General features: G+C 40.0%; 1 protein-coding gene across 1 annotated transcript in view; it reads right to left on the reverse strand.

Moving 5' to 3' along the window:
- Positions 1-16,506, reverse strand: part of TEX15 (testis expressed 15, meiosis and synapsis associated) — a 170,562-nt gene that overhangs the window by 137,417 nt on the left and 16,639 nt on the right. The gene's annotated exons all lie outside the window — the stretch shown is intronic.

The raw sequence follows: 16,506 nt of genomic DNA on the forward strand, positions 1-16,506 counted from the left end.
AAGTTTCCCCAAAAGAGTAATCCTCAGGAGGAGAGGCTGAAGGGATAGATTCTTCAGCATCAGAGACTTCATAGGGGGGGTAGAGAGTATCCCTGGTCTGAAGAGGAGTCAGAGGAAATGGAAACCTGATCAGAGGAATCATAGTCTGTATCCTGCCTAGGCCTTTTCTCAGGAGGGGGATGGGAATCCCTGATTAGAGTAATGAGGTCTTCGACCATTTTAAGCATCTGTTTCTTAGGCATGGAGGACTGTCCAGGAGAATGCTGTACTTGCTTCTTTGTCTTTAATGGTGTTTTTGTCTTGGCTGTTGCTTTAATGGTAAGTTGTGAAGGTCTGAAAACACCCTCAGAAGCCGATGCCTGCTCAGCGGCTCCAGACCCATCTGAGGGATTAGTTTCCATAGGCCCAATACCTTGAGTTTCCAGAGGCCTAGTTGTCTCCACATGGGAGTCGGAGGCGGCCTGTGGCTCTGAGGTAGCGGGTGTCAGGGGCTGCGAAAGCGCCTCACTGAGAACCGGCGAACCGGCGACTGGCCTAGAAGAGGCTTTGTCGTCAGTTTTGGACGTCGGATGTCTGTCTTTATCCTTGTCTTTGCGTTTTTTAAGAATTGCGGTCGTCGGTTGTTCCAACTGCATAGTATAATTGAACCTTCAGCCAAAGTAGTGCAAAGCAAAATCAAAACGTTGTTTTATAGTGCGTTTGTTAAATCAAGCACAAAACCGACAACTAGTGACATCGTGATCAGGGCCTAGGCATGGAATACAGTAAGAGTGGAAGTCCTTATGAGGTATTTGCTTCCCACAAGAAATACAATTATTAACTTTTTTCTGACATCGGTCTGAGGCAAGAAAAAAGTTTCCCCAATGGGGTACTTAGCTTTATTGAAGACTTCGGATCTGAAATTTGACTTCGAAAATCTCAGGAGTCGGCTGACCGGCACTTGCGAACTGCTTTTGCTTCGGGCACTGCGCAGCAAGAAAGACTGAAGAAAATGGTGTCAGATGCAACTTATATATCCCTGGCACACTGATGTCCGGGAAGAAGCAACAGCAACCGATGCCAGACCAAGACTTTGGAATCTGGCCGACTGCGGGACCGCCTGACGGCAGGATAACCCAAGTGTAATGACTGCAGCAGTGTAACACGATGAACATCTGTGCCCCTTGGATCCGAGGAAGGGATCGGAGTCAAACCCAGAACAGATGGACTCAGAGGAATGGTATGTCCCGACCATAACAGAGCTGATGACATACTCATCCCCCCTGGATCTGATGCCCAAATCACAGCTCCAAGAGCTCGGATCCGACATAGGATCTGACATACTCAAGGGCATGGCCAGCGTCGAGGTTGAGGGAACCATCGGCGCCGACCCCCTGACTCCGGGACTCCTAGGATCCAGGGACTCCGAAACCCGGGGATGGATCGGAGAAGGAGCTATCGGGGCAAACATCAGAACCAAACTCCCTGCTCTGGTGGGAGGGGAGCCAGCAACACTCCCATCTGTAACAGAGTCTGTATAAACCTGCTCATCATCCAGTCCATGTCAGCCTCTGAGAGGCTTCTTGCAGATCTGGAGGATGCCACTGACGCCGGCCGAGTGGGCCGATGCATGGACGACCTCAAAGCAGGCCGAACCTCCTCCTCCGGTTCCGGAGAAGATCTAGGTGATAGGAGCCAAGGGGAAGATGGCTTAGATGTCTTGACCGGGATAACAACTTTACTAGGAGGACCCAAAAGATCTGATGGATCCGCAGGTCTCTTACAACCCCTATCTTTGTCTCTCTCTCTTTTTCTCTGTCTCTCTCCCTATGTTTTTCCTTCCTGGCCTCTTTGTCACCCTGTTTAGAAATGGGAGTGTGAGTCCCGGACAGAGGAGGAGGACCTGAAGCTGATATGGCCACAGCCGTGGCCATAGAGGAAGGAGAAGAAACAGGAATAGCTTCTGCCGGGAGAAGCCCAGCCAAAATTAACTTGGTCCTGCGGTCCCATAGGGCCTATGATTTAAAGGCTGCACATATCCTGCAGCCTGAAAAAAGGTGGGGAACCCCCAAATACATGACGCACAAAGTGTGGCCATCAGCCTGGGACAACTTATGGCCACACGCTATGCATTTGGAGAATGTCGGCTTTTGAGGGTCCAACATCTCAATCTCCACAACAAAAAATAAGGCTAACTAAAGCCCTACCTACAATCACACACACAGCAAAGGCGGGAAAGGGAGGCCTGCACTAACAAAAACACAAGTCTACTTTTTTTTTGTACTTTTCTGCACAGAAAACCTGGGGGGAGGAAAAGAGGGGAAGTCAAACACTAAACACGCACACTAAACTAACTTTTAAACAGTTCAAGCAAGGAAACCCTACTTTACCTGCCTGGAGCTCAGAAATTACATCTTGGCGAAGCAGTGGCAAACGAGATCTGAGCATTGGAAGGAGGTTACAGTGTAGTATGGGTAAGGGGGAGGAGCTTGGAGCTCGGATCTTAGCTTGGAAAAATGCCGGCTCAGATCCATGTCGGATCAGAAACCCACAGGTTGATGATCAAATGAAGTTAACTACTTCAGATCCTGAGATTTTCTGCTCTACCAGGGAAGCTGGAAGGAAAACACTGCATTAATTTAAAGAAGGTAAAATAAACGGGTCTATATTATATCCTCGAAAGTCCTTTTCAGCCAATACATAAACAGCAACACATATTGCGCGAATCGCGAATACACCAAATGCCCTAAACTGCGAAATTCAAAATCTCGAATCGTCATAGTTGGCCAACCCCACCACACGCTACATACTACCTACACAAACAAAATAAATAAACAACATACATACACTAACCAAAACCCTACTTCTAACCCTAAAGTAAAGCTTGCATATACTACCATGTATGCACTTACCTTAACCTGCACCCTAACCCTAGGTCCATAACTATCACGCACTTACCTTATGGAGCTATACACAAACAAAATAAATAATCCACATACATACACTTAACAAAATCTTAGTTCTAACCCTACACTAAACCTTGCATACATTACTATCTATGCACTTACCTTAACCCACCACCCTAACCCTAAGGCCCATAACTATCGCACGCTTACCTTACTGAGCTATACCACAGAAAGCCTAACTATGACAATTCGACATTTTGGATTTCACGCTTCAGGACAATCAGTATTTTTGCGGTTCGCTGAATATGTGTCGATGTTTCCGTATTCACGTAAGTGGACCTTCACAGTTTTAATAAGGAACCAAAATAAACAACTGAACTGGCATTTCACAGGAGGATTTGTTAACAGAAAGGACACATCATGTGCATGTCCAAAACTGGCCATGAGAAAGCCACCAAGACCTGTATTAATAAAGATGCAATCATACCAGCAGAAAGAGTTGATCCTTCAAAAAAATGTGGCAGAAGGGCAAAGTATTAAAGTTTGGAGCCAGTAGAGTGCTTGTTGAAAATGATTATTCACAATACACCAGGCAGAAGAGAAGGAAATTTATTCCAGCAAACCGGGAATGTCAAGAGGCAGGTGTGAGTTTCAAGCTGCTATATCCACCTGTCGTCAGAATATTTTTTCCTGTAGGATTAAAGTCATTTCTCATTGTAGAACAGACTACTAGGAAATACAAAAGTTTTTCCACCAAAAAGTGAGCAATCAAGTAGAGGGGGTTTCAGATTCTCATTCTTCTGATAATAAAGCTCATAGAGAGAGACTGCCAATGAAACCTTTTCCAGTGTTCCAAAGGAAAATGGTTGAGAAACAGAGAAAAACCCAGGAGCTGACTAGTAGAATCAGACTTACCTTTGAATTGAACTGGAGTTTGGAGTTGGGAGATGGAGATGAACAGAAAGACAACTAGCAATGCAGAAATTAGTGAATTAATGAGATTACAAAGCGTCAGTCACATCTGTGAAATATGGTTGCACAACAACAAGTGGAAAGAATTGACTTTTGTTTACTTTATTAAACTTCTGGGGAACTGAAAAGGTTTTGTCCCACTTCATATTATTAATTTTTGGATGGACACTAAGGGGAAGGAAAGAGGAAAGAGAAGGGCAGCTGTAAGTAAAACACTGTTCTTAACAGCATTTCTATAAAACTTTTTGTTATATACATATGTTATATACTAAAGCATTTTCAGATATTGTTGTATGGGACAAAGATACTAAAATAAACATATGCCTTTTTCTTTTGTTCTCTTTTTTGTATTAAGGAATGTAGGCATTACAGTGTAAAAAAAGAAAAAAATACAGCCTGCAATTTTGAGTTGTTGAGGTGGGGGAAGGTACGTAAAAGTACACAGATCCTAATATACACAGAGATGACAAATTTTCTCTTACTTTTGCATAGATGATTGTCTGGATTAAGACCCTTGGCTTAATTTAATAAAACATTTTAAGTGGAAACAAGTATAAAAAAAGAGTACAATGAACGTAACTAAAAGTTCTCCTATAGCAATAAATGCTCAGCATGTTTATAGAAGTCTGCAGCTGAGTGCTACATTTTTTTTCTTAAGTCTCCATGGAGACAAGCTGATAATAGGACAATAGAAAAAACAGAACACTGATTTTTTAAAGCTTAATATTTTCTGAAGGCATGTAAGTTGCTTTATTTCACATCTGACAGGGGAATAAAGGTTAAAAAGGACACATAGTAATTATCAAGTAGCAGCACAGGCAGCAACATGCATTTCAGCATGGACAACCATAACTGTAGGTTAGGTGATGCATGTGTCTACAGCTTTCTTTTTAGGACAACTATTCCTATGGAGGTTAAACATTATTTGAAGATGTACATAGTTTTGTGTGCTTGTATTAAGTTAGCAGTTTATAAGGGGCGTGTTTTGGGTTGTATTTTTTGAGGGTTCTCATTAAAATAAAAAGTCATATAAAATGTGATATAGGTGCAGATGAAGATGACAAGAAACAACTGTATAAAAGATAAAAATGCCAGACATTAGTGGCTGCATGTACCACAAAAGACATCTAAAAAAGCTGTCATATACAATAGGTGGAAATAGTAACTTCTTATAAGGCTGCTACTTTCCATATAATCATGGAATGTGAATGGTCTCACAAATATAGATAAACATGAAAAAGCATTCAATTATATTAAGCAATGCAGAAAGCAAATAGCAATGCTGCAGGAGACACATTCTGGAAAGAAATGAACATGTGAATTTGATAAAGAAAGGATTTCGAGATGAATATTCAGCACAATACCAGGGACAAATAAAAGGAGGAGTGGGGAGTTCCAAGATGGCTACACACTGAGTAACAGCTTGTTTCTACTTCTCCCATGTGTGAAAACAGAAACTCAGCAGAGAAGGCCAGTAGACTTGTGTTTATGGGTGAATTTCAGTAACTGGTTAGTAAGTACACTGTCTGGATGCCGGGAATAAAGACACATAAAAGACCTGGAAAAAAATCAGCTTCAAAACGTGAGGAAGAAACACTGACTAGGGAGAGTTCTGCAGCTGTTCAGCAAAACGTAATGCATCCTTCAGACATAACTTCCAATAACCTACAGGATGATGTAAGACAATTGCATACAGACCTGGTTAAAATAAACAAAACACTGACAGAGCCTATCAACACAAACAACAACAATCTCTACAGGAATAAGAAATTTATTGTTCCCATCTCCAAACCTACCCTTGCCCAAGCCTATCTCCTTCCACGTCTCCTGTACTCCTCCCCTTTCCTAACTTACCTCCAGTCAAACCTTCTCTCTAAACTAGAACAAGCTTACAATAATACAGCTAGATTTGCCAGTAATAAACCTTATAAATCCCATCATTGCCTTGCCCTTAAACAGCTTCAATGGCTAGAATTCCCCCAGCACTTACTACTTGCCCAGCTTCAGCTCACACACTCCTTAGTCAACAAACCGCTAGCCTGCTCATCACTCTCTATCTTAGTAGCCCCTTATACCCCAACACAGTCTCTTTGTAGTTCTGACTAGCACCTTCCAGACATCTATAAACCCAAAAAAACTTATGGTAAACTACTCTATAAACACTCTGTTTCCCTTGCTTGGGATAGGCTACCACCTCACATTCGTAGCATCACTAGTTCCAGCTGCTTTAAAACTGAAATCAAGCACTACTTTCTGAACTCAAAAGCCTTTCCTTGCCTAAATCCTCCACAATCTGCATTTTGCTTTCTTTTTTTTTTCACTACCTGTCTACATCTAATAATTTAATGACTAATCTGCTTGCTAGACAATACTACATTATGCTACTTGGGTAAGATATGTCATTATTGTAAATACTTAAATGTACTAGTTGTATTTACTTCACTTTGTTTTATTTTTATTTGCAGTTATTCTTTTCACCTGACGACTGCATACGTAATATTTTGCTTATGTTGTATTGCTGGATTGTTTTGCTTGGGTTTTGTATATTGCCTACTATGTTATCTTTTTATGTTTGTATTGCTGGGGCTTTTCTCCTCGGGTCTCCACTGAAAATGGGCCATTGTCTCAGATGGACTAAGCCGGTTAACAAATGTCAAATAAATAAATAATAAATAAAGGCTGGAACAAATGGAAGAAGCTTTAAACAGATATTCAGATGAGAAGATAAAGCTGCAAAAATCAGATGTCAAAATGAAGAAAAGGCTGACTGAATATGAGACTGCTCAGATAGAGATGTTTCAAAAAATAATAGAACTAGAGGACTGAGCAAGCAGGGAAAACTTCAGATTTTCATCTATACCGGAGAAGCTGGAAGAAACAGACTGCATTAAATTTATGAAAACACAAATAAGCAACTGGACTGGTATTCCACAGCAGGGTATTTTAGTTCAACAGGCACATCATGTGTATGCTCCAAATCTAGCTATAAGAAAGCAACATAGACCTTTAATAGTAATAATGCAATCCTACCAGCAGAAAGAGTTGATTTTGTCAAAACTGTGGCAGAAGGACAAAATACTAAAAGCAGGAGACAGCAGAGTGTTTGTGGAGAATGATTACTCATTGTACACCAGGCAAAAGAGAAGTAAATTCATTCCTCTATTCAGAGAATGTCGAGATGCAGGTGTGAGATTCAAACTGCTGTATCCAGCTATCTTCAAGATATTCTTCCCTGGAAGGACAAAATCATTTTTTGATGAAGTGCATGCTAAGGAGGAAATACAAAGGTTTGTCCAACAAAAACTGAGATGTCAAACAGAAGGAGATTTGGCTTATTGTTCCAATAAAGACCATAGAGAGACTGCACCTGTGAAACCTCCTCCAGTATTTCAACGAAAAATGTTGGAAAGAAGGAAGGGAGCATGAGAGTTGACTAAAAGAATCAAGAGTACGTTAGAAATGAAGCAGAGACAGGATCTGGGTGATGGGGAAGAACAGTAATAACATCAGTAACTTAATGTGAGATTACAATGCAATAATTATATTTGTGAAATATGACAGCACATGAAAATCTGGAAATGTTGGACCTCTTCAAAATTTGTTTTCTGAGTGGGGGATTCTAAAGTACATGCCTTACTTCATGTCATTAATGTTCGGAAAAATGCTTTGGGTAGGGGAAGAGAGGGGAGAACTCTTAACTGTAAGTAAATAAAACACTTTCTTTTCTTAATAGTACTGCACCTGTGTTGCATGGTTTTTCTTTGCATGATATTTTTGTGTGTAATGGCGATTATTTTTCTCTCCTATACTCTTTTACTTCTTGTGTAGTTTTGAGAAACATAGGCAATGTAATGAAAAAGAAAAAAAAAAAGGAAAAGGGAGCCTGGTTAAGGGGGCACGACAGAGTTCAACGTAATGTGCTTTTTTTCATTCTTCCATGGGGAAATGACTGCTTAAGGACCTTTGTTTTAAGACAGAGAGCAAGTAAATGAAAAAGACTATTGAATATTATAAGGCTTTTTTTCTACCACTTGCAAATATGTATACTAAGTAGCATTTCTGCAGCTGGTCTTCATGCCTCCATTGGTGACAATCTGATAAACAGAAACTGGAGACAGTCTGGTGGAAGGGGACTGGCTGAAGGAAAAGAAGAAAAAAGAACAGAGAAACTAACTAGGACAAAACAATCAGGGGATTTCATAGGTGTGACAGCTTTAAAGATAATGCAAAACCAGTTAGACTTGAAGTAAAGTTCTCAGTATTTTTTAATGCAATATGGATACTAATATAAACAGGTGGTTTTGCTTTTTCTTGTTCACCCTTCTTCTCTCTTTTTCTTTGTTCAGTTTTGAGAAATGCAGGCACTGCAATGAAAAAAATGAGGAGGGGAGGAGATGGGAGGAGCGGAAGGGTCTGGCTAAGAGAGTATGACAAAAGAAAAATCAGTGTGCTTTTTCCCATGTTTGCATATGGAAATGACTGGGTAAAAACCCTAGGTGTTATCCAGTAACAAGTTTATTACAAAACATGTAAATGAAAAAGAATATTGAATATTATAAGGCTCTTTTTTTCTTATAACCAAGGTACCCTTAGCGGTTTTGTGTCTGGTTTGCATGTCACTAGAAGACAATTTGATAAAAAGAAATGGATAAAGTGTTTACTGAAAAGCACTTAAGTGTCTTCTCAACTGGGACAGTTATAAAGAAATACAAAATCAAACAGCACTTACTAATAGTACAGGCTGTGCCATGCATCTTAGCATGACTACCTTTTCATTTTGGTTAACTTTAGCCTGTCTATGTAGCTATCAACTTAGAACTTGTATTTTTATTAATCAGCAGAAACTTCAATATTTGAAGATGTACATAGTTTTATGTGTTATTGTTAAGTTCATACGCTTTAGGAAGGTTTTTTTTTTTGGGAGGGGGGGTTGTTTGTTCTGTTTGAGGGCTTTTAAAAAAACAAAAAGGTTATGTAAGATGTGACAAAGGAGCAAATGGATATGACATGAAAGAACTGTATAAAAGACCAACCTGCCGAACAGCATATACATGCAACATAAAAGTTGAAACTAGACATTTAGCAAAAGAGCAGTTATATATAAAAGGTGGTAGTAATAACTATATACGAAAATTATGCTTTTTGTAATGTTTTTCAATCTGAATGGTCTTACAGATAAATATAAAAAAGAAAAAGTAGTGAACTACATTAAAAATATAGAGTACAAATAGCTATGCTACAGGAGACACACCTGGAAAGAACTGAATATGTGAATTTGATAAAGAAAGGTTTTCAGGATGGTTATTCAGTGGAATATCTGGGGCAAAGGAAAAGAGGAGTACTTATATTAATTGCAAGAGGAGCTCCAATAGTGACAGAAGAGGGGGGAAATAAAGATAATAATGGAAGATACATAGTACTAAGGGGGCTACTGGCTAGGGAGGAGGATTACACTGGCATGGATTTACATAGCCTTTAAAACTGCTATAATGGAGCTTTAGAAAATTCTGGAAGAAATAATCAGCTTTCAGCAAGGAATATTACTTATAGGTGGAGATTGGAATTTGGTTTGCAGCAGTGAAGATGTGTCTGGGGGACCTAGAAGGGAAAATATAACAAAGGAGGGTATATTTTTGAAGAAATTTCTGAAAATGTTTGTCATGGAAGATGTGAATTATGTACTGGGAGTTCGGAGTGAATTTACATATTACTCACAGAGATACAAAACCTGGGCTAGGCTAGATATAGTATATCTCACAGGTACATGTGCATTTAACTGAAGGTCTTGAAAAGCACCCAATAACTGTTTTAGATCATGCAACAATAATAACTAAATTAAAAATGCAAGGTAATGAAATAAGAATGACAACTGGCACTTTCCCATCTATCGCTTGAAAAAATAATTTAAGTAATAGGTTGTGGAATTAATTCAGGAGCTACTACAGAAGACAGAATTATCTTCTGAAAACATAGCTAAGAAGTGGGGTAAAATTAAAGTGGAGTTTAAAACTAGGTTGAAAATAAAAGAAAGGGAGATATGGTTAAACAGTAACAATAATTATTTAGAGAGATTGACAAATGTTAAAGTATTGCAAAATAGGGAGAATCTCTCAGAACAAGAAAAGGAGCAACTGCAGGATGCTAAAAAGAAAATAAGGGATTACCTCGATAATATGCATGAGTTTAGAAAGATTGCTGTTAAGCAACTGTTTTTTGATAATAATTCTAGAGCACAAAACATTTAGCACTACAACTCAGGCAACAGAATGTGGAAAGGGTAGTCAACAAACTTAGGCAGCCTATAACAAGGAATATAAGAAGAGACCCTGTAGAAGTATTAGAATTATTTCGGAAATTTTATGAAAATTTGTATAAAGCAGAGAAATATGGAAATCATGAAAAGGTACAAATGGAAATGTTTATGGAAGAATGAAATATGCCAAAGTTAGAGGTAGATGAGGCTCAATTACAAACAGAATAGGAAGGGATGAGATAAAAATGGCTATGTATAACCAATCTACAGGAAAGTCCCCAGGAATAGATGGCATTCCTGTGGAAGTTTGGAAGTTAGGAGGGAAAAACTGATAAAAGATCTGGAAGGTTTTGTTTAACAGTGTTTTAAGAGTAGGACAAGTGCCAGCCTTCTGGAAGAAGGTGGTGGTAATGGTAATACTTAAAGAGGGTAAAGATCCATTGGATCCAGCTTCATACAGGCCCATTTCAGTTCATGTCTATAATGGCTAAAAAAATAGCAAAAGTGATAGATATGGATTAGTGAGGTTTTGTGGAGGGGAAGCAAACATTTGACAATATTAACAGAACATTGATGATCCAGAAGGAAGGAGAATGTAAGAAAGTACCACTTTTATTGGTGGGTCTTGATGCAGAGAAAGCATTTGACAATGTAGACTGGGACTTCATGAGCAGGACAATGGGAGCATTTGTTTTCCCTAATATAATTATAAGGTTGATTAGAATAATATATGAGGGATCGGTGGAGCGAGCTAAAGAGGGTGGGGTCCTCTCTGATAATTTCCTCTTGAGTAAAGGAACCAGGCATGGTCGTCCACTTTCCCCTTTGTTGTTTGCATTACATTTAGAACCACTGGCAAAGAAAATAAGGGACTCAGAAATTCAAGGATATAATTGGTATGGTAGTCAGGAAAAGCTGGCTCTATTTGCAGATGATATTATTTTATACAAGACAAAACCAGAAAGGAACATTACAGCGTTTTGGAACATTTTAAGACAGTTTCAAATCTTCTTGGGATACAACATTAATGAAGCTAAAACAAAGGCAATAGCAGTAAAATATGTACCCACACCCGAATTGGTCCAACAATATCCATATTTATGGGGAATTGATAAAATAAAGTATTTAGAGGTATGGATTAGAAATGACTCTGTGGTGGCAGCTAAGGATATGTGGGAAAAGAATAAACAGAAGATAATACAAAAATTGAGAAACTGAAAGGTTTGTTATATGGATATGGACACTAAGAAACAAGCCATTAAAAAGATTTTAGTCCCTTTAGTACAGAGGTCAGGCATACTTTTATAAACCAGAGGAGAAGTTGTGGATAGCAATTAAAAAGGAGCTGAAGGATTTTATCTGGGAAAGGAAGACAGCAAGGGTCAATGGGGATAAGCTGATTCTACCAATAAAACAAGTCGGACTAGGATTACATAATTTGAGGGGGTATTTTAGAGCAACACAGTTAAGGCTCTTATACATAGCACAAGCAGAAAACTATAATTCAAAGTGAAAAGGAATGATGCTGGCACAGGAAGGAAGCTCAAGAAATAAAGAGATATTGGGATTTTGAATGGAGACTCAAGGAGAACAACCAAAATCAGAGTATTATATTCATAAAATAAGAGGCCATGTTCGAAGAACCCAAACAGCACGAGAGTGGAGAAAAGAGATTTTGCTGATAGGGATGACTGTGATCAGGGATACAGATAATAGGCAAGAGAGGGCTGGAAGTTATTGAAGAAAACTGGCAAATGAACCAAGGTAGAAAGGGAAAGGTAATAGTATGGGAAGAGGCCAAATGGACTGCAGGTTAGAGATTGCCTTCCCTATCAAGGACTGATATCAAGAGTATAGGCAAAGAGAAGGAAATACAGGGCTCCTAAATGAAAGACCAGCACTGGTAGAGTTTTTAACAGAATCTAGAACAGAAGCTTCCAGTAAAAAAGGAATAATTAGTAAAGCATATAAAATATTGCATGATAATTGCAAGAATCAATCAGAGGAGCTTAGAAAGGACTGGGAAGAGAGATTGGATAAGCAAACTGGAATTGGGGGAACAATATATGCAGAGCAGGAATGGGGTTTAAGAGGCAGGGTTTGAATAAGCCATATAATGCTTAATTGACAATGACTGGGTGGTTTATAAATGATGTATAATGTTTGCAAACTACAGTTGTTTCAATGGTGTCTATGATGTAAGCTGTTTGCACCTAAAATGGTATAATTTTGTATGTTTTTCATTTATATAAATGTAACATTGCCTTTGTAATATGTGAAAATTTAATAAAGATGTTTGGAGAAAAAAAAAAGAAAAGGGGGAGTACTTACATTAAATTACTAGAGAAGCTCCAATTGTGACAGAGGAAAAATAAATAATATTGGTAGATTTGTGATAATAAGGGGCTACTCGCAAGGTAATATATATATATATTCCACCTGAAATTAAATGTATGCACTTACCATGACAATAGATCAGTGTTGCCTGTCTCCATCGGGTTCAGCCTATGGTTATCGGATCCAACACCAGCCAAATCATTCAGACTTCCAACTCATCAGGCTCTGCTTACCCATAATCCCCTGCTTCTCAACAGACACCTGAGATTGAGTTTGTCCCCATCTAAAACAAGCTCTAAGCTACAATACTCCCAAAGGGAAGGAGGACAAAGGACTCCAAGAACAAAGAGAAGATGCCCTCCGACACCTGGTCATCCGAGATAAGTAACTTTGCCAAATAAACAAAGATGGGAACGGGGGGGGGGGGCAAGCTGTACAGACAACATGGATCTATCATCATGGTAAGAACATAACTTTCGCATCCGATGTTCTCTTCTCCATCAGGTTTCAACCTGTGGGACAGAGTCCTCAGCCATGTAAAAATTCTCGGGAGGAACTAAGTAAGGATATTCTGCAACACAGTGGAGGCACAGGAAGCTCTGGATCTAGACTGAATATCCAGCTTGTAATGAGAAACAAAGGTGTGATGGTCCACCCAAGTAGCTGTTGCACAAATGTCATCCAAGGATATTCTGAAAAGAAAAGCCATAGAAGTAACCATAGCTCTGGTAGAATGGCCCTTAGGTTTGCCAGGCAGGGTCTTGCCTCTTGAGCCATAAGCAAAGAAAATACAGTCTGATAGCCACTTGTATAATGTCACTTTTGACATGGGTCTACGCAATCTATATCTCGAAAGGAAACAAATAATTGACTGGATTTTCTAAACGTCTTGGCCCTGTCCAGATAAAATCTAAACTGTCTATGCACATCCAAGCAATGCAAAAAGTATTCACCCTTGTTCAAAAAATTGGAAAAAAAAAACACAAGAAGGTGAATGGAAATATTGAGATTAGTCTCCAAAGCTACCTTTGACACAAAAGAGGGATTCATATTGACAGAAACCCTACTTTATGGGGTCCCATTCACGTTGTCGAACTTTTACAAGTTCGAACGTCATATGGTCAAAACCATATGTTCGAACTTGTAAAAGTTTGAATGTTTCAGTGGAGACCTCCGTAAGGGAAGCTTTTCTTTTCCTGCAATGTAGTGCGATCTCGGAGTTAGTATATTTAAGTAATGGGGGGTGGGGGGCACAGCCCCCCACATGGGGGGGTACAGGGGGGCTTGCCCCCCTGCTTACAACCTTCAGGTAAGTTTTTTGTTTTTTTTCTTTTTTATATTACGTTTTTGAACTTTTAAAGTTCGAACATATGGTGTTGACCATATGGTGTTCAAACTTTTAAAAGTTCGACAATGTGATACAGACCCTACTTTATGGAACCCCAAACAGGGAGGAGAGGAATCAAGACCTTGTAATTCTAAAAGCATCCTAGCCAAAGTAACATCCACCAAAAATAACATCTTCCAAGACAAAAGCTTCAAATCTGAAGTAGAAGAAGGTTCAAGGGAGAGCCTACAAGGACTTGGAACACAAAAGTTAAATCCCAGAGAGGCCCTGGATCAGAAATGGGAGGATGCAACAAAAACACATCTTTGAGAAAAGCCTTGGAAATCCTGAAAGCAGCTAAGGGAACACTGACCCTGCTGACATGAAAGTTAGAAATGTGACTGCCAACTGCATCTTAGTCATAAAAAAACTAGAGCCAGAATTAAACAACTTGGCAAGAAATTCAAGAACAGACTCTAAAAGAGAGGAAAAGGAATCAAACGTTCAAGATTCTGTCCACAGCACAAAACATCTCAATTTACTGGAATACAACTTCTTAATAGAGAGATTTTGAGATGAAGACATGTACAACGCTATCAGCTTGGGATTTCTGGCCATCAAGTGTAATTGCAGAAACCACACAGTTAGCTTGAAGGACAGTAGACTGGAAGGATCCAGATCTGCTAAATGAGAAATGAGATAAGGAATCTGCTAGATGAGAAATGAGATCTGGAATGGTATCTAGAATCTGGGAGGGAGGGGGTAATGCAGAAGAGGCCACAGGAAGGGGAACCACACCTGATGAGGCCAGAAGGGGGCTATAAAAGTCACTGCTATTTTACAATGGGCTGCCTTCTAGAGAAATTTTACAATCAGTGGAACTTGGGGATAAGTACAAAGGAGTCCAAGGGGCCAAGCATACAGTAGAGTATCTCTGGGTGACTGCCCCTGCAGAGGAACTACAGCAAAATAGCTGCTGCACTTGGTGTTGGATGAGTAGGCAAAGAGGTCACAACACAGAGTGTGCAGGTACCAGAAGATCCTAGCTGCTACTCTTGAATTTAGAGACCGGTCATGAGTAATCAGAATGTTCCTGCTCAAGCTGTCGGCCAGAATGTTGGACTTCCCCAAGATCTGCATTGCAACCATAAACCATTGAGATGAGACTGCCCATTGCCAAACTCTCAAGGCCTTCTGACAAAGGGGATAAGACTGTGATCCCTCCACTTGTTGAGAAGCCAGACAAGACACATATTGTCCATCAGTACTGAAATCACACCGCTGTGGAGGGCATCATGAAAGGCCTGTAATGCATGGAGGACAGCACTCATCTCTGGAACACTGATGTGGATGTCTGCCTCTGCAGAAGACTAATACTCCTGAACTGTCCTCCCTTCGAAAGAAACCCCACCCATGAAGGGAGGAGTCTGTGGTGACCGTGGCCGCAGGAAGAGGAAGAATAAATAGTCTCCCGTTAGTCGCTAAAGGAGACTGTAACCACCGCTGAATTTGATCGTGACATACTTTTGTCAATCTTACTGAAAAGTTCATTGGATGAGTCAAGAATGACCACTATACCTCTAGAGACCACCACACACCTCTTCTATGGTACAACGCTAGTACTACTGAAGCTGCTGTATGACCTAGGAGTTTCAAGATCGCATGAGCTGGAGGCTTTGAAAGTGCAAGTACTGATACTGCCTGAGATCAAAGGCTGAACATTCTGGAGCTCAGAAGCCTGGAAATTTGACTGACAGCATCCAAGCGTCAACCTATAAATTCTAATGTCTGAACAGGTTGTAGACTTGACTTTAGATAACTGCCCGCAATCCCTAACTGGCTACATAACTGGAGTAATATTTCTATGGCTGTGACAAGTAACACTCTTGTAGGGACAGTAAGGAGACAATCATCCAGGAAAGAAAAGACCTGAAAACCCTGCAGCCAGAGCAAAGCTGTGACCACTGCTATGCAATTAGTGAATACCCATGGGCAGTGGTGAGACTGAATGGCAGGGCTCTGAACTGATAAAGATCAGCGCCTAGCCAGAAGTGCAGAAACATCCTGGACCACCTCTCTAGCTTGATATGATAATAGGTGTACTTGAAGTCTATTGAGCACTTCCAGTCATCCTTCCTCAACAGAAGTAGAATGGACTGCATCATGTCCATCCAGAACTTGGTCTGCTTCACAAAAGGATTCAATCTGCATAAACCCAGAATGGGTCTGAAGTCATTGCTCTTGTTTGGAACCAGAAAGACCATTCAGTAGACTCCAGATCTTTGTTGGTCTAGTGGTGCTTCTTGGATAACCTGATTTGCAAGCAGCTTGCGACTCTGTACTGCCGCCTGCAATCTCTGAGGAGGTGGAACTTCTGGGAGACATTTGTAATGGAACCTTGGAATTTCTAGAAGGAAACAGTATTCCCACTGGCAAGGGAGCCCACAGGATTTTTTGTAGGGGGGTGCAAACCCAGAGCTCCGCCCATGCAGCCCCCCCCCCCCTACCCACGCAGCCATTCCAGTGTCCCATTACTTGGCTATTTCTTCCCATTTGTCACAGACATTGTTCAAATCTCTCAGTGTGCATACTGTTTTATGCTTTACGCCTACAATGATTACAGATATTTAGATTTCATTTGCAATTTTATTTCAAATTTTATAGCACAAACACTGATAGACATTTACTAAACATAAACAAAGCAATAGTCTTACAATGAAAACAGACAACAT

The sequence above is a fragment of the Protopterus annectens genome, chromosome 17.part0, assembly GCF_019279795.1.
Source record: "Protopterus annectens isolate FY-2018-M chromosome 17.part0, PAN1.0, whole genome shotgun sequence".
Lineage (NCBI taxonomy): Eukaryota > Metazoa > Chordata > Ceratodontiformes > Protopteridae > Protopterus > Protopterus annectens.